Below are 26,875 nucleotides of genomic sequence, written 5' to 3'. Positions count from 1 at the left end.
GCTGGCAAGCCTTGGGTCTGTCATTTACACCTTGAATATAGTAGGTTGCAGGGCTGCTACTGGTGGGTCAGGCTTCTGTACCAGATAGGGCCTGGCCACAGAGCTTCCTTTTCAGAGAGAGACATACCAGCTGTGTTCACGATAAGATTCTTTAATACACTGCCAGGAATGGGTGTTGTGAGCTTATGGTAAAGTCTGTTAAACATGGTTCCACCTAGTCTCTGAGCAGCATAGTACAATTTAGCATTCCATTACATCTTTAAGTACCGTAGAACCTCAGAGTTATGAGCATCAGAGTTATGAACTGACAGGTCAACCACACACCTCATTTGGAACTGGAAGCATACAATCAGGCAGCAGAGACAAATATAGCAGATACTGTACCTTACAGTACTGTGTTAAATGTAAACTACAAAAAAAAAAGTTAAAAAAAAAAAAGATTTGACAAGGTAAGAAAACTGTTTCTTTGCTTGTTTTGTTTAAATTAAAATGGTTAAAAGCAGCATTTTTCTTTTGCATAGGAAAGTTTCCAAGTTGTATTAAGTCAGTTGTAAACTAAGAACAACCATAATGTTTTGTTCAGAGTTATGAAGATTTCAGAGTTACGGACAACCTCCATTCTCGAGGTGTTTGTAACTCTGAGGTTTTACTGTATGACATTTCTGCCATTTACAATATCATACTATCTTAAAGTTCAATACAGATCAGTCTGTTAAGTGTCTCTGAATCATGCTGGTTTTCTAATGAGATGACCCAAATGTGTAACAACTCGGTCATCTGGCTGTCTATTAGTTGCAAAGACTGTTTCTGGTTGGTTTGGAATCTTTGAGTCTTCTTCTTGTTCTGCATCCACCATCTGTAGAGTTTTCTTGGTTGATTGTTCTTTCTGAGGAACACACTGTAGATGTCAAAGATTTCTGTTTAGCTCCTCACTGGTGATCTTTATCACATATGACCTGGGCAGTCGGTTCTTTTTTTTTTACATCAGATAAAGTTCTCCATCGTTTTTCTCCGTCCAGTTTAACACAAACATGGTCACCAGGTTCTAGACCTGGCATTTCTCTGAGTAACATCTAATGCCAAAGCATTTGTAAGCTCTTTTTACCTTTTAATCTAATTTGGCAGCTTTCTTCATGGCTGGCCACTTTGTAGATCGGTTCTTTACCAAAACTGGAACTGTAGTTCGGAGTTGTGCAGGACTATATCCAGTAACTACTACTGGCATTGATCTACAGTTCTGAAGAGCAAGAAATGGATCTTCCTGCCGTAGGAGTTTCTTGCCTGAACAACTCTCTCAGCTTTTCCATATTCTTGTGGGTAATGTGGGCTGCTAGTAGTAGGATCAAAATCATATTTTGTTTGGAATGATAAGTTCTGCTGCAATGAATTGCAGTCCATTGTTTGTTATTAGTTGTTCTGGAATGCTGAAGTGAGCAAAAGTGCACTTCAGTTTCTCAATAACACTGCAACATGTTATGTCTTTCAAGTATGTTATTTCTATATACCCGAAAACCAGTTCACTACTACCAAGTAATGATATCCTCTGAATCTGCAGACATCTGCAGCTAGTGTCTTCCACGGTCAGTCTGGTAGAGGTGCTGTTATCAAAGATTGTTTGCATTGTGTTGGTCTGTTAATTCTGCAATGTTCACATGCAGATACTTTATTCTTTATGACAGATTTCAGAGTAGCAGCCGTGTTAGTCTGTATTCGCAAAAAGAAAAGGAGTACTTGTGGCACCTTAGAGACTAACAAATTTATTTGAGCATAAGCTTTCGTGAGCTACATCCGATGTACATGCATCCGATGAAGTGAGCTGTAGCTCACGAAAGCTTATGCTCAAATAAATTTGTTAGTCTCTAAGGTGCCACAAGTACTTCTTTTCTTTTTATTCTTTATGTCTTTGCTGATGCCCAGCTTCCACACTGACTAGTTAGCCCATTTAGTTAGTCCTGATCCATGAAGGATATAAAGATTTAGGATTTCTCCTCTCATTTCATTTGGAATTATGATGCAGTCACTTTTAATTATGAGTCCATCTGAATCACTTAATTGTCTACATACCATAAAGTGGTCTCTTGTCACTTCCTTAGTGTTCTTTAGATACTTGGGCCAGCCTAACGTAACTTAGAACTTCTTAAAAGTTGTGTGTATGTCTCAAGGTTGCTTGTTATAGCTGGTGTGATCTCTTTTCTGATCCTGGTGTGTATGTGTCCAGAGCATCCATGTCCGCTTTACATCATCTTCTAGTTCACAAGTAGTTGATCTGGGCTCCGTGACAGTGTCTACTACCACCAGATTTTTCCCAGCAACATATTTAGCAAACAGGTTAAATCACATTAACTTTATCAAAAGACATTGGTGTCTCCGTGGTGTTTGATTCAGGTCTTTTCCACAGATGAGGGTTAAAACAGTATATGGTCTGTTATCGATGTATAAGAGTCTAATCCATACTGATATATGAAAAAAAGTTCTCATGTGCCCATATGCTTGCCAGTCACTCCTTTTTCAATACGTCCATATTATTTTTATGCATCTGTGAGTGTATGAGAGCAAAATACAATTGGCTTTAACTCAAATCAATGTTGTTGCAACAATATACCACCAATGTTCCCTCTAATTCTTTCCATCCATGTGCGGAATGAATTTTGCTATGTGCAGCACAAATAAATATCAAGGCAATGCTGAGATCTGGGAGCCATTGTAACTTCATCGGATTATGTGAGAAAGTCATGGGAAAACTTCCATATGAGGAAATATTAGTACTATTTAGATTAGAGAGTGCATAGGTAAGAAAAGATATAATACAGTTGCATAAAATAATGAATGGGATAGAGAAGGTAAATTAGGAGCTCCTATTTACCCTCTCTTATGACAAGAACAAGGTGGCATTCAATCAAAATTAAAAGCAACACATCTAAAACTTATCAAAGGAAACATGTTTTAACATAGGTTTCAGAGTAGCAGCCGTGTTAGTCTGTATTCACAAAAAGAAAAGGAGTACTTGTGGCACCTTAGAGACTAACCAATTTATTTGGGCATAAGCTTTCATGAGCTACAGCTCACTTCATCGGATGCATAATGAATAACTGACTTGTGGAACTCACTGCCAATAGATATAACTGTATGCAAGAGTTTATAAGCATTCATAAAAATATTACATGTTTATATGGATAAAAATACCCCATCACCTGAGCAAGCAATGCTCTATGGAGAGACCCTGATGCTACCTATGGCAGGTGGGAGACAAATACAAACAATTACTTTCCTTTCTGAAGCTCCCTCCCTCTGCCCTTCCCAGGATTCTAGTGCCCTCTCCTCCCTGTCCCTGTCCTCAGAGAAACTATTGACCAACCCTGCTCCTCCCTTTCCCCTGCTTCCAACTGCAGCTCCCTCCCTTTTCTCCCCATCTCCAGCAGAACCCATGATGTGCGGCTGATTGCAACTCAGCTCACTGCCTGGTTTAAGACTATACTAAGCACAGTAAACTGAGCGCAGAACAGTGCCCTACACCTAAAGATCTAGCTCAATGCCTCTCTCCTCCAGGAGAAAAGAAAAGGACCTTTCTACAGCAGCCCCTTCTCTCATAAAGACAAGAAATACTCTCTTCCCCCCAGCATTGGAAAGACGTCCCCAAAAGTGTGAGTAGGTACCTTTTATAGGCCTGAGGGACAGTGTGTGTGAACAGATATGTGTGTGTGTGAGCGGGTGTGCAGGTTTGAGAGTGAGTGGGAAAACAAGAAAAAGAGGGAGGATAAGATACACCAAAATATACAGTCAACTGAAGGGAATAAAGGAGTGAAAAGAGAAGGAAGTATAAAGACAAACAATACGTAATACATTACAATAATATTAATATAAAGCTATTATTATTATTAATATTGTTGTATTGCTTTGGATTCTCATTAACAAAAGTTTTATATCCCATTAGTTTCCTGAACCATCCAGTCCACACACAAAAAACCCCCACAGTTAATGGAGGAGTAATAATAAAACTAATAATAATTTGCACCTCTTCCTTCTGAGGCCATCAGATAAGTTTACACATTTGATTTAGCCACACAATAACTATTTTGAAGCAGGTAAATATTATCATCTCTTTTCTGCAAATGGAGAAATTGTACTAATATTATTATTTCTCTAATAGTAGCTTTATGACAAAGTAGTCTGATCCTCAAGTGCACAGTGTAAGAGCACAGAGGTCAGATAATTTTTCTCAATGAAAGAAATAATGTATTTCTTTAAATGTGTTAGCTATTTTTAAAAGTTATTTTACATTTCAACTCAATTACACTAGAGTAAGAAAAATAATGTGTCATTTTCTATTGTTCGGTTGTGGGAGCAGTAGCAGTTTTCAGTGCTGATAAATAATGTAAGCTCCAAGATCAGATTTTAATATAAATTGCAATGCTTAATAAATTGTGTACAGTGCTGCTGAGGGAGCCCTGTCTCCCTGCCACAGCCCTGGGGCAAGGCTTCTCTCCCCTCCCCCATAGCCCTGCATGGCCCAAGCTCCCCAAACCCCCATCACTGCCCCTCACCTCACTCCACTGCCCCCACCCCCCTACACACTGACCTGTGTGTGAGGCCTTTGATGGACTTCTGTGCAGCCACGCACCTCAGAGGGAACACAGTATACCACCTAGGCCATAGCTGCGTGCATCCTTGCTGGACATTGTGGGTTGTTCACATCATAGTACTTGAGAACTGAAGCTGTTGAGATTATTTGTTTTATCTTTTTGAAGGCATTTTCATCATTTGGCCCCTGTAACCACAATATGTTGGACTTTAATAGTTCATTCAGTGATTTTGTCACTGTAGGATGGTCTTGTAGGCATCAACCATGGTAATTTACCAGCCCCAGTATATATCTCAGTTCTGGCACATTCACTGGTGCACTCAATTCTCAAATTGTTTTTACTTACTCAGGCCAAGGACTGATTCCATCTTTGTTTATTGTCTGTTCCAAAAACTCAATTTGGGGAAGGTGGAAAATGCACTTTTTTTTTGTTTAGCTGATATATTAGACTTAGAACTTCATGGAGGGGTTTGTTGTGTTCTTCCATTAAAGACCTATGTATCAAAATATTCGCCATGAAAACTATAACTACATTTTTCACTAACAGTTCTGCCATCTCTCTTTGGAAATTTCAGGTGCACTAGTAATCCCAAAAAATAGTCTTCAAAAGCAAAATCTCCGAAGGGTGATAAATGTAGTCAGTTTTGAAGTCTCTTTGGCTAAAAGAATTTGCCAGAATCTGCTTGAGGCAGCCAGCTTGAAGAATACAGCTTCTAAGCTTGTTTCAGCTTTTCCAAGTTGGGCAAATTGCTCTAGATTTTGCTGTTTACCTAGCTCAGACTGCCTTGCTATTTGAGTATCTGTGTATAGGATAAAGTCGCTCTTCAATTGTAGCTGCTCTTAAAGTTTTGCATTTGTTAACCCAATAAACAGCCTGTCTCTGATATTTTCATGTTTTGCTGTCCCAAAATCACAATTTCTAACCAATGAATCAGGAGTGCTTATGAAAGATTCAACATTTTCTCCTGATTCTTGAATTCTCTGGTGAAAACATGCTTTCATAAACCACATTTATCTGAGATATAAAACATGCATCAAACATAGCCATAATCCTCTCATAGTCATCTTTGTAACCATCTTCAGCAAAGGTAAAAGATTTAAAGATATGCTCTGCTTGCTTCCCCATAGCATAAATTAAAGAGCATACCTGAATATCTCCAGTTTCCTTTTGGAGTTTGGTTGTAATGTGAAATCTTGCAAAATACTGTTTGTAGTCTCTCCATTGGGAAGGTTTATCACAGCTGAAGTTCTCTGGGGCACTGAACAGTGGGATGTTAATGAAATTTTGCAAAATTTGTTGCTTTTTCCCCTCCTTCTGTCTGCAACCTTTGTTGCTTTGTTCCTTCTGTTTCTGTTCACTCTGGCACTAGTTTGCTTCTGACTCCATGTCACCTACACCTTATAAACAGTAGGTTGCAGGGCTGCTACTAACATGTCAGGTTTCTGTACCAGATATGGACTGGTCACAGAGATTCCCTCTCAGTTTTGTTCATGATAAGACCCTTTAATGTACTGCCAAGAATGGCTCAGCTGTTGCGAGCTTGTTAAGGTATAATACATGTGGCTGAACAGAAAAATACAATTTAGCATGCCATTACAGGTGTGTCCTGCTTTCCGGCAAGGAGAGGAGCAGGAGCCTTAGCCGCCATGCCAGCAGGTTGAGGGTCTGGCGTATGGAGCGGAATATAGGTTACCACTCTAGGAGTGATCCCAGCAGTTATGTGACCTGCATGCCATAGTGAAAGCAGCTGCTGGTGCGCCCCTACCCCCACCTCATGTGTGCAGCAGCTGTTGCTGGTTTTAATGGGGAGGGAGATGTTACTGACTTAAATAACTTACAAATAACTTGTAAATTACAAGTAGGGAAAAAAGGAACATTGCAACCAGCAATGAAGGAGAAAAACTGTCCAGGCCCTTTAAAAACGGACCAGGTGGCAACCCTAGGCCCAAAGCTGGCCAGGGCCTCTTTTAGATCAGGAGTCCTGTGCAAGTAAATTGAGTGCGGATTGGCTAATCCAGGCATGAACATCCCTCTATCCCCCAAACTGCCTTTCCATCTCCAACATTTTGGGGGGAATAGATGAATCTTGCTGCGTACCAAGAGGGCCACCAAATCCAGTGGACTAAAGGAAATAAGTTGTAATTCATAGACCCCTTACGGAGAATGCCTTGCGGCTGTTTAAACTACAGGGCTGTTAGTTTGAATGCTCTGGCTTTCCTCCTCTTCTGCATAGGCTAGCAGACTGCAGCAGCTGTGCGGTGAAGCACATGCTCCAGCTTGAAAAAATGGCCCGCACTTCTTTCCAGCACACTCATTCCATTGTCTATGTCCCCAGACAGAATGCCCCCGGAGACTGGAGCTAGACTAGTGCAAAACCCCTGTGCACACCTCCCCCCGTGTCTTTCTCACTCACACATTGTGTCTTGCAAATTAAGGCACCACAGAGCCCTTTGGGGAAACAGCAGTGTTGACCTACGAGCATAGTGACATCCTGCCAAAATCTTGATGTCACAATAGAAATGCTCAGGTAAACATCCAACCATGTATCTAAGTCCTTCAGACTCCAGTACCTGAGAAATAACAAAATAAAATGCTGGTCAAGTGGAAGCAAAAGCCGGTAAGGAAAAATAGTTTATTTATGTGCTTCTCTTGAGGGGCAAGTGAAGAAATCCCAACAACTGAGTAACATATTTGTAAATGTAATTGCCAATATCACCATATGTTTAGTTTGTATACAGTTGACATTCAAGCACTGAGGTTGCACAAGGTCACAAACCACACTTAGGAAATAAACTTCTGCAGCCCTAAATGTACTGGTTTAATTGTAGGTGGTTGACAATGGGAGGGTTAATTCAGCTGTTTTTCCTCATGTAGGTCAGGAGTGTGCATTTCTCTTCCATGGGGGAGGCCAAGTATTTAGGCTGTGCCTGCACAGAGAGCAGAACTATGCTCATGTTTAAACATGTTTTTTGCTAACAGGGATTTAACATTATTTTCCTGAGTAATGTCAACAGGGATGTTTTATCTGAGAACCATGTTGGAACTATAGGATAAAATAGTGCTACAAGTATAGCAACGTTGGGAGGTCCCCTTAAAAGATAGTTGTCCACTGACTTGTTCCATTCTGTGGGAAAGAGCTTAATTCTTAAAACACAGCTGGGTCTCATCATCATTGCATAATGGAACCCTGGAGGGGACTGATGTGTTTTAATGAGGTCCCCTGATATTGCTGAATTCATAGTATAGATGGAACCATATATCACTTGGTGGCGAGACAGTCTGTCGCATAGCATGACTAATAATTCAGTTATAAGGAAAAATAATTCCTGCTTACACTGCTCTTTTAGATTGTGCTAGAACCCTGCTAGCAACAACTGTGTGTGTGCCCAATTCACCCCTGCCTTGAGCCTTGTGTCGACATTTACAGCTGTGCATAGTCAGTGAAAGGTGGCTATAAAGTGCTGTTAATTTAATTTAGTAACATTTTTACAACCGCTTTGCAGAGATGTAAATGACTACACAAGGTACAAGACAGCGGAAAAATCAGGGCATATGTGCAGAAATGAAAGTCTTCCACTGATGAAAGCCAGGTTGCATCATGAAAGTATAGGCAGGGTCTCCGATGGAAGATGGGGCTGAGCTATTTTAGCAATCTGAATTTTATTGTGCTCTTGTGAGAATTAGCTTTCTATAATCTGTCTTGTATTTTATATTGATAATTTGACATTTGTGAAATTGTATATGAAAATTAATTTTGTTCCTGGTTGTGGTGTTTAGTGTAGAAGTCACTTCTGACTGGCTTGATGTAGGGAAAACCAATTAGGGCCCAATTTTTGCCTACAAGTGACAGGCCCATAGCTGTTAAAAAATGTCTGGCAGAGCTAAATTTCCGCTATCTATTGAGTGGGTCCAATCCTGCCCCAGTTGAAGTCAATGGGAGCACAATCAGACCCATAGATACTGTTATGCTGAAAAGCGTTAAGGTCTTCCAACAAGCTTGTATTTGATCTCTAGGCAATCACAGACCTCATTAAAGCTGGTGGGCATTCTAATCACCTTTTATTCAGGTTAAATGGAAGAAGCAGTTAAACTCTTTTATGGAATAAGGTAGCTGAAACAATAGAAGTCACCGCTTAAGGCACTGGGCCACATGGGAAGGCCTGAGCAAGAATAACTCCGGGAGAAGTGCCTTCTCTGGGAACTGGTTGCAAAGGCCGGGGCTGTGACATTGATTGGTTGTAGCTATGTTTGTGTGGGTGTCAGAAACAGAAAAGAACCAGAAAGCCATAGCAGACTGTAGCAGGGGAAGCAGAAGTGAGGATGGCCTGGGATGGAAGCTAAGGCCTAGTCTACATTGGCAGCACTCTACACTCTCCCAGCACTCTAAAAAAATCCACCCCCAAGCACAGCACAGCTCCCAGAGCTGGTGCACTGTATACACTGGCACTTTATAGCGCTGAAACTTGCTGTGCTCAGGGGGATGTTTTTTCAGACCCCTGAGCGAGAAAGTTGCAGTGCTGCAAATTGCCAGTGTAGATAAGCCCTAAGAGACCGAGCTTCTTTTGAGAACAGTACTTGCTAGAAAGGCAGACTTGGATTTCTGAACAAGAAAAGTGTCTGCTGTTATCTGTTCATATTGTGTTCAGGGACACAGGACTTGGTATATGCTCTTTGGTGCAATCCTGTTTATATATAAAGAAATATATATTATTATAAATCATATTATCAGTTTCTCCTCCTAATGGAAACAACCTGTCAAGGCCCCAAATACTGGGCTAACTGCTTGAGTCAAGGAGCAACAGTATGTAAAACTACAGATCATACCACTACTAAAATACTACACAGAGGCCTAGCAGATGTTGTTTCATTCTCAGAATTTGTAATCTGGAAAACTGCAGTTGGTCACTTTAACAGGGTGGTTTGTCCCTTAAGGGTTAGAAGTCTGGGGCAAACCTTCCCCAGTTACTCAGGAGGTACACCTGAGCAGGGATGACCTGATTCTCCCATTAAAACAAAAAACAGCAGAAAGCTGCTGGGGGATGGGCAGAGAGTGAGCAAGCTAGCAGGCTGTTGGGGAGGAGGGGCTGCTCCTTGTTTAAGACTGAGGTGAAAGACTTTTGTGTTTATTTGTGAACATATCAATAAAATCAGACCATGAGGAGGGCTGTTGTCATAAGACTCATGAAAGCTTGTGTGGAGTTTATTTAAGAAGCCCCTTGAAAGGGGAAACTGAGGTGAAGGGCTACTTACAGAGATCCCCTAAGGCCATACAGGGATGCCTGAGAGTAGGCCACTCACTTGAATCACTGATGATTAATGTTTCCATCTTTAATTGCTAGTATTCCCACAATGCATGTTAAAAGTAGCTTTCATCAAATGATTGTGAGAAATTGCTTTCTTTACTCTTCCTCTCCCATAAATCAGCTGTTTTGGGGGTACTAACAAAGTTCAGATGTGCCTAAAAAAAGTCCATTGTCAAATACAAGATATGTATGTATGTAAGGTTTGTACATATGTATGGTGTTACGGATAGATTGAGTTATTCATCGTGAATCTTTTTTCTAAACGTGGTTGACTTGTAATCTTGGTGCTACTATGATGCCATCAGCACTGCATCTGTTAGGGATTTACTTTTATATTTAGGACCCTATAGACAAATAGCATGGCTCAGATTAAATTCCACCCCACTTCACACCAGATCAGTGCATGGAGGACACCATCTGCATATAGTTCTCTTCCCTTCTGTGCGGAAGGGGAGACACAGCTGTGTTCACTGCATCATTCCCCTCTTCCCTCATCTGGGCCCCATATGAGATTCTCTACCATTTGGGGTGCACTAAAAAAGTAGAAGAAAAAGGCAAGTTGAGGATAGGGGATGACGTATCTTGCCACCTGGAGAATTTCCAGATAAGATTTATAGCCCTATGCCGCATTGTCTTTTCCTTGGAACAAAGGTAATCAAATTTTTTTGTCAAGGTCCAAATTTTTTGGTCAAGGTATAATCAAGATCCAGACTCCAGAGAATACAAAAATAAAAATGATGATGATGATAAAAAATAAAAAAGATTCTGCAGTCTGTTCAAAAGCATTTGGTGGTCTTGATTTGGCCCATGGTCTGTCTATTAACTACCCTGCCTTGGAGTTTTCTCCCAGGAGTCCTGGGGACAGCTGTGAGAAATGAATCTCTGGTAGCATGACTCCTAGGAAGCTTTATTGTCGGGGAGTCAGAGATGGGGAGGCCAGAGCCTGCGTGGAGGTGCAGGGCTTTTGAGTGGTTGGTTCTAGCTTCCTGCATATCCCTGTGGATCCCTTAGGATCTGCCAGGTTTTTAGAGTGAGCCCTATGGCCTTTTCCACAGGAGGGAAACAAAGGTCAGATGTGCGTAAAAAACGTCCGTTGTCAAATACAAGATATGTATGTATGAAAAGTTTATACATGTGTATGGTGTTGCAGGGTTATTGAACAAACAAACTGTACTGAAAATAGAAAAGGAAGATAACAAAAATATATAGACTTAGTTAAAGTTTGAGAAGGAAAGCAACAGTGCCAGATTAGCTCCTCCCATGTGGGAGCTTGCAGGAAAGCACCAGAGAGTTTGAGGCTTCACAGCATTCTCAGAACCGAATCTCTTCTGGTGAGAAGGAATTGTGGGAGTAGAGAATGAGCAGGGTTCAAGGCCTCTCAGTTGTGTGACTCCATGAGGGCTACAACACTGCTTGGATGGATGGCCCTCGATTCTGCTCTACTGGCCACCTTCTCATCTGAGAGAATGGCTCTAGCAGGAGTCATGCTGCCATTAGCTCAGCCTTCCTGTTAGTCCCACAGGAGATAATGCTTTGAGCACCATTGATTTCCTAATAGATTTCCCCACTGAAATCCTGGGAGTAATCAGGAAATGATATTGATCCTCTGCCTCAATCCCTGACCATAGGTCCCTCCCAGCCCTAAAACTCTGCTGAGCGAAGACCTTGTGGAGAAACCACAGAGAAATTTCATAAGGTCCTAATGAAGACAAGATAATGCTGACGGAGGCCAAACCCCACTTCTATGCCATCAAGGAAGTTCTGCCTGTATAGAATCCTTTCTGCTTGTGTAAATGGATCCAGACTGAGGGCAGCAGAAAGCCAAAATGAATGCCAGCCAAAGGAGTTAAGTGGTCTAAAAAAGTGCTTTTAAAAATATATTGGGGAAAATTCTAGACAAGAAGGATATTCATTTATAATGAGTGAAGAAATCAATGATGACTCTGAAATGTCAGAGAGTTGCTGTTAAAATCTGCCTTTAACATAAAAAATAAAGATAGGAGGTTTGGTGAATTAGAAAGTAATGAATACCTTGTAGGAATAGCTATCAATAAAGAACAGTCAAGGAAACGCTTGGAAAATGTGAACATTTACAAATTTGTGGGTATCAACGACACCTAAGGTGTTGAGGAAATGGACTAATACATTTATTAAACCACTGATAATTATTTTTTTAAAAGCCATGGAGAACTGGGGAAACATCAAATAGTCAGAGAAAAGCAAATGTGGCACTAAAGTACAACAAAGAGAAGAAGATTGACATAGCCAGGATTAATCTGGTAAGTGGTAAGTCTATCTTCAGGCCCATTCTCCCTCAAAATAATGGATCAAATAGTAAGGGGAAAAGTCAGTGAACATCTAGATCCAGTCTGCTGCCATTGAATAACATCAACTTTGATGGGAGCAGAGTTAAGTCAAGGCTAAGACCTTTTGAATTCCCACCCCTCTAGAATCAGAAGACCAGAACAAAGCATGACAGACAAACTGGATAGCTTCTTTTGATATAAATACAAATATGCAGTCCAATCCAGCAAGCTTTACTCATGTGAGTAATCCTTAACGTGAAGACCCTTGAGTCCAACAAATGAAGTGACTGCAGTAAATAAATGACGAGTGAATGAAGAGAATGCAGGAAATAGAGTACATTGATTTTAGTAAAGCTTTTGATGCAGTGTTTCATGAAATCTCACTCATGAAGGATGTGAGGGAGATTCCCAAACCAGATGACTGGAGGATAGCTAATGTGACGCCAATTTTTAAAAAGGGCTCCAGAGGCGATCCTGGCAATTACAGGCCTGTAAACCTGACTTCAGTACCGGGCAAACTGGTTGAAAGTATAAGAAAGAACAATATTGTCAGACATATAGATGAACATAATTTGTTGAGGAAGAGTCAATAGGGTTTTCGTAAAGGGAAATCATGCCTCACCAATCTACTAGAATTCTTTGAGGGGGTCAACAAGCATGTGGACCAAGTGGATATAGTATACTTAGATTTTCAGAAAGCCTTTGACAAGATCCCTCACCAAAGGCTCGTATGCAAAATAAGCTGCTACGGGATAAGAGGGAAGATACTCTCATGGATTGGTAACTGGTTAAAAGATAGGAAACAAAGGGTAGCTATAAATGGTCAGTTTTTAGAGTGAAGAGAGGTAAATAGTGGCATCCCCAGGGGTCTGTTCTGGGTCCAATTCTATTCAGCATATTCATAAATGATCTGGAAAAAGGGGTAAACAGTGAGGTGGCAAAATTTGCAGATGATACAAAAATACTAAACATAGTTAAGACCCAGGCAGACTGCGAAGAGCTACAAAAGGATCTCTCAAAACTGGGTGACTGAGCAACAAAATGGCAGATGAAATTTAATGTTTATAAATGCAAAGTAATGCACATTGGAAAGAATAATCCTAACTATACATATAAAATGATGGGGTCTAAATTAGCTGTTACCACTGAAGAAAGAGATTGGAGTCATTGTGGATAGTTCTCTGAAAACATCCACTCAATGTGCAGCAGCAGTCAAAAAAGCTAACAGAATGCTGGGGATAATTAAGAAAGGGATAGATAATAGGACAGAAAATATCATGTTACCTCTATATAAATCCACGGTACGCCCACATCTTGAATATTGTGTGCAGATGTGGTTGCCCCATATCAAAAAAGATATATTGGAATTGAAAAAGGTTCAGAAAAGGGCAACAAAAATGATTAGGGGTATGGAACGGCTTCCGTATGAGGAAAGATTAATAAGACTGGGACTTTTCAGCTTGGAAAAGAGATGACTAACGATGGACATGATTGAGGTCTATAAAATCATGGCTGGTGTGGAGAAAGTAAATAAGGAAGTGTTATTTACTTATCATAATGCAAGAATAGGAGGTCACAAAATGAAATTAATAGGCAGCAGGTTTAAAACAAACAAAAGGAAATATTTCTTCACACAATGCACAGTCAACCTGTGGAACTCCTTGCCAGAGGATGTTGTGAAGGCCAAGACCATAACAGGGTTAAAAAAAGAACTAGATACATTCATGAAGGATAGGTCCATTAATGGCTATTAGCCCAGGATGGGCAGGAATGGTGTCCCTACCCTCTGTTTGCCAGAAGCTGAGAATGAGCAACAGGGGATGGATCACTTGATGATTACCTGTTCTGTTCATTTCCTCTGGGACACCTGGTACTGTCCACTGTCAGAAGACAGGATACTGGGCTAGATGTACCGTTGGTCTTACCCAGTAGGGACATTCTTATGTTCTTATGAATGCATTCATATTGGTTTGGGTCTGAGTACTGTTACATGGACTGAAAATTATCTGAAGGACCTTCCAAAAAAGGATAAGGGTCATCAATATTCTCTGTGGTAATATTGCCTTCCAGACCCCTCTTTCCCAATCATATAATTGGTGGCTCCCTCAACCAAAAGTGGGGCTCCCTCCTCCTCTTCTCACGGTGATTGTGAGTTCTTTTGGGTGCCGGGGTGGGTGGGGGCAATGTTCAGTTCAATAAGCCCTGGCTGAGTTCCCTAGTTCAATTAATCCACCAGGAGAGAACACACCTATTACATTAGAGCATATGGGGATGTACCAAAATAATTCTTATGACACTCATCAATATACCTGGCCAAAATTATCTTTATGTAGATGCCTCCATGTAGGAGTGGAATACAGAGCAACTTCAGCTGTATAGCCCAAGAGGAGCCTCCCTAGTTATGCGGCACCAGAGGAGATATTGGGCTGCAAAAAGCCCATAACCTATACTCAGAGTCTGATTCAGCAGAATTAAGAAAAAGAATTAGACACTAGAATTCTATAAATATCTCAGATACAAGTAAAATGTATGTGCGCCTCTCTCACTTCTGCTTCTGGGCCACAGACTTAAATTACCAGATTAGGAAATCCTAAAAGCTATAATCATCATATTTTGCAAAGCAGTATATTCATCAGTATCTAGCAACATGGAGGGGGTCTCCTGGCTGCCCAGAAATAAACTTGGGGGAAAGAAATAAGGACAAATGGAGGCTCATGCTTCAGATTTAGCTCATGCAGAACTACTTGTATTTTGTCATTTTGGTGGGGTGGACTATAAGCCTTGAATGTGTCTGCATATCCCAATCCCCACCCTGGAGCATTGATACTTCAGGGGTAACAGCTGGCAGCTTGCTCTCTATTCTATTAGCGAAGGCTTAAATTTTGCTAGAGATTTTAAACTGCCAAAAAAAATGGAGATGCTCCCTGAAATGGCTAGTTAAACTTATTTGCACCATATGAATACAGTGATTATAGTAGTGTAGCCATAACCTTAGTCAGTAATAGCTGAATCTGCTGTCCTCCAGTTCAGTATCTACAGTACCCTAAAACTACTTGATGGAAAAAGGGCATCAAGAATTAACCCTAGACTACATAACCACTGGTTTCAGAGTAGCAGCCGTGTTAGTCTGTATTTGCAAAAAGAAACAGAGGACTTGTGGCACTTTAGAGACTAACAAATTTATTTGAGCATAAGCTTTCGTGAGCTGCATCCGATGAAGTGAGCTGTAGCTCACGAAAGCTTATGCTCAAATAAATTTGTTAGTCTCTAAGGTGCCACAAGTCCTCCGTTTCTTTTTACATAACCACTGTGTGTGCGGGTGACAGTTCTTAGATTTGATAAAAGCCACCAAACAAGACCAAAAGATTTGAAACTAGATGCTATATTCATCCCTATGCCAGGGCCGAGTACGCTGCAGGAATGGAGGAGCAGTGGCTTGAGCCTGGAGCTACAAGGGGAATAGCCTTTCATCACTTGGCAGGCAGCAAACAAGCAGCAGCCAGAGAAAGCTAGGGCGTAGGAATGCTGCAGCCATAACTCCTCTCCTCCAACCTCCCACATACCCGGCTGCCGCTTGCTTGTTGCCGAATGTATCTAGCATGCCTTCTGAACTGAAAAGGTATTCCCTGGGAGGACCTTATGGCAAGTTTCTGGAATATATGGCATAGTGTGGTTACAGTGCAGTGGTGAATGCCTTCCTTGGTCCCTACGAAGAAACCACCAAATACAGGGTGTAAAACCTCTTCTTTTTGAGACCACAGGTTGAAAATGAACCTGAACACAACAGCAAATCTTGCTCTAACCTCAGCAGGTGTGGAGGGTGCCATGACAATGAAAATAGTATGGTTGCAGTGCAGCATGGGGCAGGGTTTTGGAAGACAGGGCACAGAGGAGTACCCATGGCAGGGAACCTTTTCCCTGAGGAGTGGATAAGAGAAACAACAAACCACACATGACAGATTTTAGTCATATCACTTAATGCTCTACTGGAAGGTGCTCAGGTTCTAAGGCAATGAGGGCAATATAAGGACATGTATAGAATAGAAGGCAGTGCAGAGGGTGTGTTAGGGGCAGGCTGGCAGTACGACTGGAGGATCTGCAGATCTATATGGGTCATTTGTTAGTCTTTCCTCCTGGGGGGGAAGTATGCTTTTCCCCTGAGAATGGACCAAGCATCCAGCTCAGACACTTGGACCGATTGCTGGTGTGTGGATTTACCCCTTAGGAAATAAATATTTTGCTTCTTTTCCAGATTCAGTAACTCCTCACTTAATGTTGTAGTTATGTTCCTGAAAAATGCGACTTTAAGCGAAACAATGTTAAGCAAATTGAATTTCTGCATAAGAATTAATGTAAATGGGGGGGGGTTAGGTTCCAGGGAAATTTTTCTTTTGCCAGATAAAAGAATATATATATATATAAAATTTAATACTGTACACAGTGGTGAAGTCAGAGGATGGGATATTTCCCAGGGAATGCCTTACTGCTAAATGATGAACTAGCAATTGGCTGAGCCCTCAAGGGTTAACTCGTTAATGTAGCCTCACACTCTACAAGGCATGAATGGAGGGAGGGGAGACAGCATGGCAGACAGACAGAGACAGAAACAGACTCTGTGTATGTGTGTGTGAGTTTCCACTTTAGGTATGCTGACCCCACTCTTAAGTACACTGCCTTGTTAAGTTAATCGTTGCTGCTGCTGGGAATCTCCCTCCGTCCTGAGCCTTGTCCTGTGTCTCCCCTGCTCTATGAAGATGGGGTAAGCGGTGTACAGGAGCAGCGGGGAGGGGAACATCCTGACATTAGCCCCCTTTTTCCTCCCCCCCCCCCACAGCAAGAGGAGGCTCGGGGAGTAGCTCCAAGGCAGAGGGTAGGAGCAGCACATGGCAGTGTGGGGAGGGACAGCTGAACTGCCGGCAGTTGATAGCCTGCTGGGTGGCTGCTGCACAGGGAACTTAGGGGAGTGGGGAGCTGATAAGGGAGCTGCCGGTCCATCCTGGTTACAAGCCCCCACCAGCTAGCTGCAACTGGTTGCTCTTCCTGCAAGCAGTGGACAAAGCAGGTGGCTGCCAAACTTTATAAGGGAGCACTGTGCAACTTTAAACAAGCATGTTCCCTAATTGATCACAACGTAACAATATTAACCAGAACAACTTTAAGTGAGGAGTTACTGTATGTTGTTATATCTAGGTGTATGACAATGCCAAATAAAGCTTAAAGGGACACAGAGTAACAGGGTAACATTAATTGACACCTGTGATTGACAAGTGCAGCCTGAGGAATGAAGGGCATCCAAAGTTTGGAGAAAGATGCCTTGAAAAACCTTTGCAATATTTTATCTTTAGTGAGACCATATTTAGAAGAATCTCTGTCTTGATGGGGTCACCTCATAAGCTAAAGCTGAATCTGAACTAAAGGCCCATTGCAATCAATGGAATTCTTTCCGCTGATTTCAGTGGGCTTTGGATCCAGCCTGGTAGGTACTGAGAAAACTGTGTCAGGCTGTGACAATTTAAGTGAGGAGAATTTAAAGCAGTGATATGTAAAGCCTTGATCTTGCATTTGGGTGGACTTTAGTGTCCAAATGAAGCCCTATTAAATGGGTTCTGCCTAGATCTGATGGCAGCACTGGGACTATGAGTTAAAAAGTCTCATTGAAAAACGCACAGAAAAATATTTTAGTCTTTAAAATGAATCCCAAATGAGGGAGTTTTCCTCATCCAAACATGAGTGAGACCTTCCAGGTCTAGAAAAACTTTATATGACACTTTTTCAATTATCATAGGACCCCATCTTGTATCACTCATATATCCCTTAATAGGAAATAGTTCTAATTTCAGACTTGTTGCCCCCCTCCCACAACTTAGCTATGGCATACTCTTCCAGTAACGCTCAAATAAATTTGTTAGTCTCTAAGGTGCCACAAGTACTCCTTTTCTTTTTGCGAATACAGACTAACATGGCTGCTACTCTGAAATCTTCCAGTAATGTAAAAACTGGCATCAGATATGTCAACTCATGAAGCTGAGGAATAAATAATTGATTTTAAATAAATTAATTCAATATCATATACAACTTTGTGTGTTTGTGTGTGTGAGAGAGAGAGAGAGATTTTTGTCTTGGCATACTGAAAAATATGCATGACCAGTCTGATTTAGGGCCCCTCTACAGCCTGAAATTGACAATTCTTATGGCTGTTTATTAATAGTGCTTTGCATTCTATAGCACCTTCCAGTGGAGGATCTGAAAGCACTTTGCAAACATTATCATAGAAATGTAGGGCTGAAAGGGATCTCAAGAAGTCATCAAGTCCAGTCTCCTGTACTGAGGCAGGACCAAGTAAACCTTGACCATCCCTGACAGGTGTTTGTCCAACTTGTTTTTAAAATGATGAGGACTCCGGGGGTAGTGCTGGAACTGGGGCAGGGTGGGCAAGAGGCCATGGCACTCCCACTTTTGAAAGTGGCGAGCCTGGCCCCCTGCCCCTCCTCTCCCCCCTGAGGCCCCGCCCCCTGGCCAGGCCAGAAGCTGGAGTCTGGCCTGGATAAGAGCAGCCTGCGGAGCCCAGGGAGCTGTGGACCCTCCACCGGTCTGGGGCTGAGGGACTTGAGAGCAGCCCCCGTCCCCGGGTTCCCCACCTAGGGCAGGTGGAGGGTCCATGGCTTCCCACAGCTTACCATGGCCCAGCTGCGGCTCTTTGACCCCTGAGGCCCCACCCCCAGGCCAGGCGCGAGCAGCTGTGGGAAGCCGCGGACCCGGGGACACACGCTGGAGGCTGCTCTCAAGCCCCTCCACCCCAGGCAGGTGGAGAGGCCCCAGCTCCCCAGCCTGGCTCCAGCTTCCAGCTTGGCCATGGGGCATGGCCTCAGGGGGAAGAAGAGGGGCAGGGAGAGGGCTTCACGCTCTCCCTCACACTTTTAGGAAGGCTCCATTGCCCCTGACTCCACGACCTCCCTTGGAAGCCTATTCCAGAACTTAACTATCCTTCTAATTAGAAAGCTTTTCCTAATATCTAATTTAAATCTCCCCTGCTGCAGATTAAGTCTATTACTTCTTATGTTACATGGAGAACAATTGATCACCTTCCTCTTATAACAGCCCCTAACAAATCGGAATACTGTTATCAGTTCCCCCCCCTCAGTCTTTTTTTCTTAAGACTAAACATGCCCAGTTTTTTTTAAACTTTCCTCATAGGTCAGGTTTTCTAACCCTCTTATCATTTGTGTTGGTGTCCTCTGGATTCTTTCCAGTTTGTCCACATCTTTCCTAAAGTATGACACCCAGAATTGGACACAGTACTCTAGCTGGGGCTTCACCAGTACCGAGGGTAGAGCGGGACAATAACCTTCTGTGTGTTTCATACAATACTCCTGTTAATAAACTCCAGAATCATATTAAACCTTTTCTGCAACTGCATCACACTGATGACTCATATTTAGTTTGCGGTCCACTATAATCCCAAGATCCTTTTCAACAGTATTACTACCACCTACAAAGTTATTCCCCATTTTGTAGTTGTACACTTTATTTTTCTTTCCTACGAGAAGTACTTTGCACGTGTCTTTATTGAATTTCATCTTGTTGAATTCAGACCAATTCTATAATTTGTCAGGTAATTTTGAATTTTAAATCCTGTCCTACAAAGTGCTTCCAATCCCTAATAGTGTAGTGTCATCTGCAAATTTTATATGCATTATCCAAGTCATTAATGAAAATATTGAATAGTACCAGACACAGGACCAACCACTGTGGGACCCAAATAGATGCTCCCTCCCAATTTGACAGCAAACCATTGATAACCAATGCATCCGATGAAGTGAGCTGTAGCTCACGAAAGCTTATGCTCAAATAAATTTGTTAGTCTCTAAGGTGCCACAAGTACTCCTTTTCTTTTTGCGAATACAGACTAACACAGCTGCTACTCTGAAACCTATTCTTTGAATACAATCTTTCAACCAGTTGTGCAGCCACCTTATAGTAAATCTAGATCACATTTTCCTAGTTTGCTTATGAGAATGTCAGGCAGAAATGTATCAAAAGCCTTACTAAAATCAAGTTATATCACATCTACTTCCGCCCCCCATTCACTAGGCCAGTAATGCTATCAAAGAAGGAAATGAAGATGATTTGGCATGCTTTGTTCTTGGCAAAGCCATGCTGATTATTTCTTATAACTCTATTATCCTCCAGGTGCTTATAAATTGATTCTTTAATAATTCATTCCAATATCTTTCCAGGTATTGAAGTTAGGTTGACTGGTCTAGCATTCCCCGAGTCCTCCTTGTTCTCCCTTTTAAGATAGGTACTACGTGTGCCCTTCTCCAGTCTTCTGGGACCTCTCCTGACGTCCTCCATGAGTTCTCAAAGCAAATTGCTAACAGTTCTGAGATTGCTTTAGCTAGTTCCTTAAATAACCTCAGATGAATTATGTTAGGCCCTGCTGACTTGAATACATCTTACTTATCTAAATATTCTTTAGCCCGTTCTTTCCCTATTTTGAGTATCGGTCATTACTAACCCTGTTAGTGCAACCTGAAGCAAAATCTGCATTATGCACCTCAGCTTTCTTGATGTCAGCAATTATTGGGTCTCCTTCCCTGTCAAGTAGAGGACCTACATTCACCTTTGTCTTTCTCTTGCTCCAAATGTATTTAAAGAACCTCGTCTTACTTGCTCATTAATACATTTTGCTTTACAACACTATTAATACTCCAGTTTAAAAGATGAGGAAACTGCCAGGTTAAATGCCTACACTGAGGAAAGTTTTAAAAAAATCCTACTGGCTTATCTGAATAGTGGTTAGGAGCAATGGCAGCGTTTCGGGAAACTACAATTCATTGGTGATCTTCCTGAAAACACCATCCTAGCCACTATGGATGTAGAAGCCCTCTATACCACATTCCACACAAAGATGGACTACAAGCCGTCAGGAACAGTATCCCTGATAATGTCACGGCAAACCTGGTGGCTGGACTTTGTCCTCACTCATAACGATTTTCACATTTAGGGACAATGTATACCTTCAAATCAGCGGCACCGCTATGGGTACCCGCATGGCCACACAGTATGCCAACATTTTTATGGCTGATTTAGAACAACGCTTCCTCAGCTCTGGTCCCCTTGTGCCCCTACTTTATTTGCGCTACACTGATGACATCTTCATCATCTGTACCCATGGAAAAGAAGCCCTTGAGGAATTCCACCATGATTTCAACAATTTCCATCCCACCATCAACCTCAGCCTGGACCAGTCCACACAAGAAATCCACTTCCTGGACACTATGGTGCTAATAAGCGATGGTCACATAACCACCACCCTATAGCGGAAACCTACTGACCGCTATGCTTACCTACATGCCTCCAGCTTTCATCCAGATCAAACCACACGATTCATTGTCTACAACCAAGCTCTACAACACAACTGCATTTTCTCCAAATCCTCAGACAGAGACAAACATCTACAAGATTTCTATCAAACGTTCTTACAACTACAATACTCACCTGCTGAAGTGAAGAAATAGATTGACAGAGCGAGAAGAGTGCCCAGAATTTACCTACTACAGGACAGGCCCAACAAAGAAAATAACAGAATGCCACTAGCCATCACCTTCAGCCCCCAACTAAAACCTTTCCAACGCATCATCAAGGATCGACAACCTATCCTGAAGGATGACCCATCACTCTCACAGATCTTGGGAGACAGGCCAGTCCTCGCTTACAGACAGCCCCTCAACCTGAAGCAAATACTCACCAGCAAACCACACACCACACAACAGAACCACTAACCCAGGAACCTATCCTTACAATAAAGCCCATTGCCAACTGTGTCCACATATCTATTCAGGGGACACCATCATAGGGCCTAATCACATCAGCCACACTATCAGAGGCTTGTTCACCTGTGCATCTACCAATGTGATATATGCCATCATGTGCCAGCAATGCCCCTCTGCCATGTACATTGGCCAAACTGGACAGTCTCTACGTAAAAGAATAAATGGACACAAATCTGACGTCAAGAATTATAACATTCAAAAACCAGTTGGAGAACACTTCAATCTCTCCGGTCACTCGATTACGGACCTAGTAGTGGCATTTCTTCAATAAAAAAACTTCAGAAACAGACTCCAAAGAGAGACTGCTGAATTGGAATTAATTTGCAAACTGGATACAATTAACTTAGGCTTGAATAGAGACTGGGAGTGGATGGGTCATTACACAAGGTAAAACTATTTCCCCATCTTTATTCCCCCCTCCTTCCCCCGCTGTTCCTCAGACGTTCTTGTCACTGCTGGAAATGGCCCACCTTGATTATCACTAAGAAAGGTCCCCCCCCCCGCCCCGCTGGTAATAGCTCATCTTACCTCATCACTCTCCTTACAGTGTGTAATAGGTAACACCCATTGTTTCATGTTCTCTGTGTGTGTATATAAATCTCCCCACTGTATTTTCCACCGAACGCATCCGATGAAGTGAGCTGTAGCTCACGAAAGCTTGTGCTCAAATAAATTTGTTCCTCGCTAATGTACCACAAGTCCTCCTGTTCTTTTTGGGAGCCTGGAGAAAGCTTTTCTAACCTCTCCTCGCACTTGACACTGTGGTACACACGGACCCACACACCGGTGCCGGCTCTACACTAGGGCCGATTCCCCCCTCCCCCAGGGCAGACGCTTTCCCCCTTTCCCCAGGGCGCTCAAGGCCCAAATGACTCGCCCCAGGCCCCTCGAATCACGGGGGGTTGCCGTGACGAGGACGCAGAGCCCGGGCCTGTGTCAGCCCAGCCTTCCCCATCCCCAGTCAGTCACGGGGACCACCCTGAACCTGGCGCAACGTGCTCAGGCCGCACGTACCCCGCGCCCGGGCCCCAACAGCGGCGGGAGCAGGCCGCGGGCGGGGAGGTACAAAGCCGGGCCCTGGCCCCGCCTTCCCGCTGCTCGCGGAGGGGGGAGGCGCCTGCTGCCTGCGCCGGGCCCAGCCTCAGCCGCACGAGTGTCCGGCTACGCCGAGCGGCGGGCTCCCGTAGGTGAGGCGCGTTGGCGGGCTGGGCTCGGCCCGAGTCTCCTGCGGCCTCTCGCCGCCAGCTCCGGGGCGCCGCGGCCTCCCTGGGCTTGCGCGGGGCTCGGAGGGCGGCGGTCCCCGAGGCCGGGTGGGCGGGCGGCGGGGCTCAGGCTGGGGCCGGTAGCGAGCGGGGCTGGGGGATCCCGGGAACCTCCCCGGGGAAGAGCGGAGACGCGCTGGCCCTGGCCGAGAACCGCGGCCGCTGGCAGGGGGGGCCGCCTCTCCCCGGGCGGGAGGGACGGGCCCCGGGGAGGCTGCTGCAGACACTCAGTAGCAGCACAGGCCGTGTCGGGCTGCCGTGAGCGGGGCTAAGCTGCAGCAATTGCTTAAGGCCCCAGTTCCCCCCACCGTGCCGTGGAAGGGCCTGGATCCCGCCCCCAGCCTGTGCGGTGGCGGAGAGCTGGAGCCACACGCCACAGCTGGCTTTATAGAATGGCTTCAGACGCAAGAGCTCAGCGCTTGCCCACTTTGTAGTGGGGTGGGGCTTGGCATCCGGATCCCAGGGTTCAGATTCATCCCCCATCTCTGGAACTGGTTCAATGCGCTCACGTTGGTTCCTCTCCTTTTTCCCTAATCATTGATTTCTCTCCTCTTGTGGCTTAATATCCACTGGAGGGACAACCTTAATTTGTTGTTAACTTCCCTCTTTGTGGATTGAAAGAATTTCATCTGGAATCCCTACGCCTCATTCTGCTATAACCATACTGGCATTTCTTCACCATGGTAGAAGCTTTGACTCCTAAACTTAAAAAACTATTGGGTAACAGTATTTTTAAGATGCTTCTATAGTCCCCCTGTGGAAATACAGTACACCCTTGCAATAACACGCTTCATTATAAAGAACCTTTGTCAATACTGAACCTGAATCCCAACTACAGTACAGTACTGTGTGTGGTTTAGAAAAAGGGGGAGGGGGCGTTGCACACGTGCACAACTACAACTCGGAGCTGCACCACCGTGTCGTTTTGATTCTTTTCGTTATAACAAACCCCTGGTTATAATGAACCAAAAGGCTTGGATCCTGACAGGCTCATTATAATGAGGGTGTACTGTAGATAGCTTCATTCTGAAATGCGGCATTAATTCAATTTCCTTAGTTAGAACGATCAAATAAGAGTTGAGGGAACTAAATAGTTAATAGATTCCAAGTTATGGTGATTATGGGACAAACTCCTCAAAGGTCAGGATTTGCTGGCTTCACTGGCCTTCCTTTCTCAGATCTGTGTCCCTCTTTGGAAAGAGGAATGGGAAATCCTTCTTTAAGTTAAAAACAGGTGTACTGGATGCTGTGGAATCTTTAGTTTGTCTCAAGCCTCTCAGCAAGTCAAGGAGAAGACTGGTTACTTTGGAAAGCAATGTAGGGGGGAAACGACAATTTTTAAGAAGTTGCAGCCTTCCTCCTCCTGTTAACCTCATCAGTTTCTTTGAGTAGCATAGAGTAACTCTCTATGCTGTTATCCTAGAAGCAGATAAAGATTGAAATACTGAGTAATAGAGTAATAGGGAAATAGGCTGTCCCCATGTCATGTCTGTTCTGTGGATGATGATGCTGTGGTAGCAAAGCTATATATTTGTTATTGTAAAGGCATTTCATAATAAACTCTTAGTTTTAGGCACGTGTAGTTTTCTAAAAGCTTAATCTTTTAGACTGATCCTATGTATTAGGAATTTCGGCTATAAACTAATCTCTTTATTTAAAGTTTGGCCACCTTATGTTCAGTTATCTTTCAACTGCCTGAGCTTTGTGCCTGGAACTCAGGTGTTCAAAAATGTCTGTTCTGAGCTCAAGTAACTCGGGCATCTTTTTCTTTAAAATTCATACTTGCCATGATGTGAATTTAGTTATCAATGAAAATTTTCTTGTTTTGAGAAATCTAGTTTTGAAATAAGTAGTGGAAACTTGGATGCTGTACTGAGTTGGGTCAATCCTAGCCTTCATTGCCTCATCTTTCACGTTACCTTGTTTCCTGCTACTATCTGATAAGCCACCATCTGCATTCTAGAAACAGACTAAATTAACTTGTTCCTGTTTTCATCTGAGAGAATATTTGGGATGAGGAATTAGACCATTTGTTTTGCGTTTATACTTTGACTTGTTTTGCACATCTTCACTGTGACTGGAAAGCCAAAAGTCTGCTTTGTTCTGTAGCTGACATCTTTTAGATTTGGAAGCTAGAGAGATCGAATAGCTCCCATGAGGAACAGCTTCTAGCTTACTTAAGGAAAAACAGTTGATTCTCAAATCAGTCTGTTCCAAATAAGTAGGAGACTCAAATTTTGAACAAGTTCCAACGGGTCTAGTCCCCCTCTCTAGTTGAGTGTTAATCTGTTGTAAGTGGACCCAACCACTGGATCTCACATGCTTCTAAGCCTCTGGGTCTAAGCAGAGATGGGTCACTGTTCCTAGATCTGGATCTCTAAGGCAAACCCCAGGTGTAGATCCTATCACTGACACCCTTTCTTGGGGCGTGGGGCTCTGCAGCCTGGTTGCCTTAAGCTATTTCTACACTACACTGCTTTTAGTGACATAGATGTGTCGCTACAGCCGTGCTACTAAAAGTCGCGCAGTGTAGTTGCTGTTTGTCGGCTCTCCTGCCAACAAAAAACTTCCACCCCCAATGAGCTGGGCTTGCGTGCTCTCCTGCCAACAACATGCTGTTCACACTGGCAGTTGTCACGGCAAAACTTCTGTCTTTCAGGGGATTAACACCTCTGAAAGATACGAGTTTTGTTATTCAGTTGCCTGTGTAGACGTAGTCTTAGACCTCAGTGCCTCAGCCCTTCTGAGTTGGTGGTTGCTTTTACTCCTACAATCATAGTTCCACTTTACTGCTGGTGCTCTGAGCTTCTTTATTAACCTCTTCAGGGATGGCATGGCAGGTAAGCATGGAATACAGGCTTTGCAAAGGAATTTCTTAACCAGGGTTGCTGTTCTTCTCCAGAAAGTACTAGAGTTGCATAATTTTGAAAAATAAGAGCCCTGAGGTGCACTCCTCACCCCCTTAGTCTGATCTCATTTCTTCTGTGAGTCTGAGGTGTGGTCAGCCTTGCGGGCAAGGCAGAGTCCTTCCCACTTTCTCTCTCTTCAGCCCAGTCTTCTGCCATGTGGCAGTGGATGGCCTTCTTTCTTACCCATATGCTCTATCTTGGAAATTCCAGCCCCTTCTTCCCATCCGGCTTCTGTGACAGTCTATTGTTGCATGGTGATGGGCAAGAAGTTGAGACAGTCAAATCTGATGGCCCTTAGTTGCTCTGTGATGGCTTCTTAGACACAGTTTTTAACTAGGTGCCAAGCCCTTTAATATAAAATGGATGTTTAATCCAAAATGAAGATTGTAATACAAACTGGAGTTCATAATTTGGTATAGACATATCCTTCTCTGTCATGTGAGCACTTCTAGATTTCTAATGTTAATATTATTGGCATCTACTTGAGGAAGAGAGGAGACATAAGCTCATAGCTTCCCATTTTACTTTTTTTAAAAATTACATGCTTTCACAGAAGTCATAAATGGCTTCCCAAAAGATCAGGTTACAGTTAGTAACCTGATAAGGTAGGTTACAGTTCAGTATTTTTATAAACAGCCAGTATTAGCATTATTATATAAGAGAGGTGCTTCAAATTAAC

General features: G+C 43.1%; 1 protein-coding gene and 2 long non-coding RNA genes across 6 annotated transcripts in view; 2 read left to right on the top strand and 1 right to left on the bottom strand.

Annotated features, from left to right (window-relative positions):
* Positions 1-1,774: 1,774 nt before the first annotated feature.
* On the bottom strand, positions 1,775-22,612 carry LOC122457938. Of its 3 annotated transcripts, XR_006277711.1 has the most exons (5): positions 22,554-22,612; positions 6,990-7,150; positions 5,727-5,830; positions 4,577-4,765; positions 1,782-2,765 (listed from the first exon to the last, which is right to left on the bottom strand). It is a non-coding gene; the product is annotated as an uncharacterized LOC122457938 (long non-coding RNA). The 3 variants fall into 3 exon arrangements; XR_006277710.1 differs by having other exon boundaries at positions 1,775-2,765; positions 5,727-7,150; XR_006277712.1 differs by having other exon boundaries at positions 1,775-2,536; positions 5,727-7,150.
* Positions 15,366-26,875, top strand: part of LOC122457941 — a 26,191-nt gene continuing 14,681 nt past the window's right edge. The window contains exon 1 of the long non-coding RNA XR_006277718.1: positions 15,366-15,461. This is a non-coding gene — a long non-coding RNA (uncharacterized LOC122457941). The remainder of the gene's footprint in view (positions 15,462-26,875) is intronic.
* The window catches only part of TRIM13 (tripartite motif containing 13), a 12,555-nt gene continuing 8,770 nt past the window's right edge, over positions 23,091-26,875 (top strand). Inside the window, exon 1 of one of the 2 annotated variants that reach the window (XM_043504485.1) lies at positions 23,091-23,212. The gene's annotated coding sequence lies outside the window, so the exon portion shown is untranslated. The remainder of the gene's footprint in view (positions 23,213-26,875) is intronic. The other variant, XM_038387873.2, reaches the window with a different exon arrangement.

This window comes from Dermochelys coriacea, chromosome 1 (assembly GCF_009764565.3).
Source record: "Dermochelys coriacea isolate rDerCor1 chromosome 1, rDerCor1.pri.v4, whole genome shotgun sequence".
In the NCBI taxonomy this organism is placed as follows: domain Eukaryota; kingdom Metazoa; phylum Chordata; order Testudines; family Dermochelyidae; genus Dermochelys; species Dermochelys coriacea.
This window is presented reverse-complemented; position numbering and strand designations above follow the sequence as displayed.